A 5053-nucleotide genomic window follows, 5' to 3' on the forward strand; every position below is an offset into this window, starting at 1 on the left:
GGCGGGGTCCTTGAGCAAAGAACACGGGTGGCCTCCAAAAGCAACCACCATCCAATAACCAGCAAGAAAACAGAGGCCTCAGTCCTTTAATCACATGGAAGTCAATTCTGCCAAAAACTTGAATGAGCGTGGAAGAAGAGCCTCCTCTAGAGTCCAGCTGCACCAGTACTTTCACCTTAGTTTATGAGTTTAAAGCAGAGAAACCAATTAAGCTCACTGGATTTCTGACTTACAGAACTGAAAGATAATGAATTTGTGTTGTTTTAAATTGCAACATTTGTGTTAACTAGTTATGGCAGCAACAGAAAACTAATTCTAGACCTTTAACAATCTGGATCCAACTTACGTATCCAAAACACCCCACTCCTCTGAAACATGAATCCACCTACTGGCCCATCTTATCTCCCTTCAGTCGATAAACATGCCCACTACCCCTCCACTCCAGTTATTTCTCCCGCCCCACCAATTTAAATTGGCGCTCTAAGGCTGTCAGACCCCCATCCTGTGTTTTTCACCTTTTATTCTGGTTGCCCAACAGAACTTTCCACTTAGGGACTTCCAAGTGTCACAATATGTTTTGAAAAATTATATGTATATGTAAAGATTATGTTCTATTCTGACAAAAATTTACACCCTTTATGAACTGAAATCATGTCTTCTTTGTGTCTGGCAAAGGATAGAACAATGAATACACAGTTAACATTTCTTAGGAATTTGCTCATTTCCCTTTAAAATGCCTACTTAGATATTTCTACATGTATTTTCTAACTTACTAAAATGATAGAATTTGCAAAAATTTTTTGCAGCATAATATCAGCTTATAACACAGATTAGAAGGGCAGAGTCCTAACAGATGTGACACAGTGACAGGAAGCACTTAATTTCACTTATACCTATTAAACGGATATACCTTTCAGGAACAGAGTTCTCACCTGATGCCTACTTTTCCATTTCATCTGATTTCTGAGGATTTCCTTACTGACAACATCAAATTCATAATCATACTATATGGGACAGCTCACCAATCTTAGTGACAGCAGTATTTTGTCTCATTGCCTAAATAACATCTCCAATTTTCATTGCAATAGATAAACCAGCTATCCTCTCAAGAATAAGCTCCTAGATTTCATTAGAAAGAGAATTTGAAGTTTTCATCCTGATACTAAGAGGCTTTATTTTCCAAAGGTACAAAAATAATTTTATTAAAATAATGATATACATTTGAGGAGGTATATTTAAAATTAAAATATTATATCATCCCATCAAAGACCAAAAAAAAAAAAAAAATCTTGCTTTGCCCTTGGACAACCAGGAAAAGAAAAAGTCTGTTTTATATCCTAAAAATAAAAAGGAGACTGCTTGGAAATAATAGTGCTCAGTGCTTACAACCCAAATTAGTGTATACTCTTGTTAGATCAATCCAAATTCTAACTCCATGAAAGTTCAGTTGTGAGCGCAAGGAAAAGCAAAAATCCACTTCAGGACAAAGTAAATCAAGATGAAAGGAAGGCATATTTTCAGTGAGAGAATTTCCTGCAGTCAGATTATTTCTTGCTAATGTTTTTAAAGATTTTGGACTTCTCAACTTTCTTGGTTTTCTGGTGGCCAAATCCACCACCTCCTCCTCTCTTTTTATGCTTGTCTTCATTACTGTCCATATTCAGATCAACAAAGGAGACATCTTGACAATTGACAGAGCAACTTGAGGCAAATTTAAAGATCTGTTTCAGAGACTGAGAATCATGCATTCATGTGTCTGAGTTACATCCTTCTTGGGCTGATGGATGAAGAAAATAGTTCTTTTCAATCAACTTTTCAAGCTGAGACTGAATGTCAGAAATTTTAGACCAGGTTGGGGGGAGGGGGATGAGAAAAAAAATTTTAAATTAAAAAAGAAACAAGAAAAATTTTAGACCAGGAAAAGTCAAATTCACTTAATGGAACCTTGGATTACTTTAAGGAAGAAAAGAACATCAATTCTTCTGGGCACAAAATGAACAAGACTTATCCTCTTCCATTTAGGTCTCTGGCTATTCTACTCACAAAATTAATATATTTATAGGGACATCTGGAGGATCATACTGAATAATCCAGTCCACTCTGGAATATCCACCCTTCTCCCTACCATGTCTAAACACAGTAGTATCCCAGAATCTGCATTGCAGAACTGGAAGGATGTGGTTGGGTGCATATTTAGCTTTTGCAAATGAATGGCCAGTATAGGCAACTTAATATAGTTCTATAACTCAGTGGTATTTCACAGATTTACAAGATGAAAAGAAAACCATCAATTTCTTCTTCCAGTTCTTCTTTAGGAATGTGAACAGCAGAAGGAGAGACAAATAGCACATCTCTTTTCAAGACCATCCACTGTTGTGTTGGCTTTATCTTCATCAACATGCAATGAATCTTCTTTGGAGAAACTCTAGTCAAGTCTTCAACTTCTGAGTTTGTGTGGCTGAAAAGAATGTAGTCTATCTGTGTGTTGGCAGAAGCTTCATAATTTGCTTTATTTCTTTTCAAACCCACCATCCAGGGTGCCATCAGCCTCATTCATAACCAGACACTGTAGTTTTTTATATATAAATACTAGGGTATTCTGCCTATGGTCCAAGAGATGACCCAGTGTGGCCACAATGGTATTAATTCCATTTGCAAGTTTCTGTGTTTCAGCAGCTCTGTCACTGCCACCTGTTATCAATCCATGTGTGAACATGGTGAGTCAGTAGACTATTAAGAACACTAAGAGTCTGCATGGCCAATTCTTTAATTAGGGGAGAAAAGGACTCCTCTTCCATTCCTGAGCATGTAACTTTGGGACCTAAAATTGTATGTGGTAGAGTTTCAATAAAAAGCCATTAAAAGAAAAAATTTTAGCACAGTAGTTGTAAACCCCTTAATTTTAATACCCTTTCACCCCCTTAAAATTAAGGGGTTAACAATACACTCAAGAAAGTCAAAACATGGGCACCAATATTAAACACTAGGATGAGGTATATATCACAGGATGGGATGGAGATATTAGTTTCCTAGAGCTGCTGTGCACATTACCACAAATGTGGGGGCTTAAAACAGAAATGTATTTTCTCACAATTCTAGAGGCCAGAATCTAAAATCAAGGTGTTGACAGGACCATGCTTCCTCCAAGGACTCCAGGGTACAATTCTTCCCATACCTCCCTCCTAGCTTCCCAGCGCAGCTGGCAATCCTGTTGTTCCTTAGTTTATAGCCACATGATTCCAATCTCTGCCTCTGTCTTCACATCTCCTTCCATGGATATTTCTTATAAAGATTTATGTCATGGCCTAAGTTGTGCCCACTCAGATAATTCAGGATAAACTTCTCAAGATCCTTAACTGAATCATATCTCTTGCCATATATGGTAATACTTTTATGACTTAGGGTAATATTCACAGGTTCCAGGGATTAGAGGGTAGACATACATTTTCAGACCCACTATTCAATCCATAACAGTAGGTGTAAGTTGGTGGGGCATCTAAGAAAAATCATGGGAACTCACAGGAAAGATGACCCAATAGGCTGGCATGATGGCTGGGCCGTAAACTGTGAAGGGAATTATCGCTGTGGCTCCTCTGAGGTAGACCAGTATGCCAAGTCCCTTGAAGAAGCACCTAAGGAACAGAAAGCATTTGTGCACATTACAGAAAGGCTAGCAATGAGGCCAGGATTAGGATTTAACTCTCTTCTCTTCAAGCCTTGACTTATAACTAATACTCTTTCACCTCATCCAAAATGGATTTAAGAAAGATTAAGCTATAGATACATTATAGACCTTTCAGCCACTATTTAAATGGCAGGTTTTCTTCTTTCATTCCTGCTTAAGTTCTCATAGTGGAGATGCTAATGCAATTTAGACATGCATTCATACTCCGGGAGAGCTGTCTCAGAGTAGACATAAGATCAGGTGACAGGGACAAGGCAGCCTGTCCCACAGTGGCCCAGATAGACTGTGATAGGAGCTCAGAGCAGGCCAGATCACTCCACTCCTGGCCACAGTCATCAGAGAAGTCTTCAGGGAGCAGATGACATTTGAAAATGACATTGAAAAGAAAGTACTTCAATAAGTAGAACTGGAGGTGAAGAAGAGAGGGGAGTGGGCCAAGGCAACCTAAACCAATAGGAGAACATATATCTATAGATAGATAGATAGATAGATTTTTTTTTAATTGTGGAGGTGAAAGACTAGAAAGTATTTTGATAAACAACAAGAAATTCAGGGTATATGTAGGAGAACAATCAGATAAAAATGAAAAGAAAATTGTTATATGTGGTCCTTGACTGTCAAGCAAATGATACAGACTTTATTAAATAGGCCTGGAACTGTCATTAAAGATGTTTTGAATAAGGAGAAGACATAATCAGACATAATCAGAGTTGTCTGAGATCACTCTGGCAGTGGTATGAGGATGTATTAGAAGCCCAGGGAGGCTAGATGCTGGAAGATTAGTACAAATAGGAGCTAAATAAGGGTCTTGATTAGGAAGGCAGCCTTGTGAAAGGAACAGAAGTGAGAGCAATTTCAAAGAAAACTCAATAGGATATAATGACTTATTGGGTACATGCAATTGGAGATATAGGAAACATCAGAGATGACGTTGAAATAGAAATACAGTAATGCAAAATAGCATTGCCATTTGAAGAATTTGGAAATCGGGAGGAGGATCAAGTTTAGCAGCAAAAAGGATTAAATTAGCTTACAAATGTTAAGTTTAAAGAACCAGCAGGACATAGAGATGCTAAGAAGAAAGGACATGATTGGAATATAAACATAAGAGTCACTCCCATGGAGAAAATAAATGAAGATATAGGAATATGTAACATCACAAAGGGGAGAAAGAATTCCTAAAGTTTAAGGACTGTCCATAATTAATGAATTTTAGAAGAGCAAAAGCTAGGCAAGAAAATCAGGAAGAAATGATTTGACCAAAGTAGTAATAAAAGTGAAAAGAATTTAAGGGAGGTGAGACTTTCAAGGAAAAGTCATCATTGTCAAGTACTTCGCATTTTAAAACTGTGCTATCAAGGGGGAGGT

At 37.7% G+C, this 5053-nt stretch overlaps 1 pseudogene; it reads right to left on the bottom strand.

Annotated features, from left to right (window-relative positions):
- Positions 1–1517: 1517 nt before the first annotated feature.
- LOC100940740 lies at positions 1518–2808 on the bottom strand (annotated as a pseudogene).
- Positions 2809–5053: the final 2245 nt, after the last annotated feature.

Source organism: Otolemur garnettii, unplaced genomic scaffold (genome assembly GCF_000181295.1).
Source record: "Otolemur garnettii isolate 467f Iridium unplaced genomic scaffold, OtoGar3 scaffold00090, whole genome shotgun sequence".
NCBI classification, from domain to species: domain Eukaryota; kingdom Metazoa; phylum Chordata; class Mammalia; order Primates; family Galagidae; genus Otolemur; species Otolemur garnettii.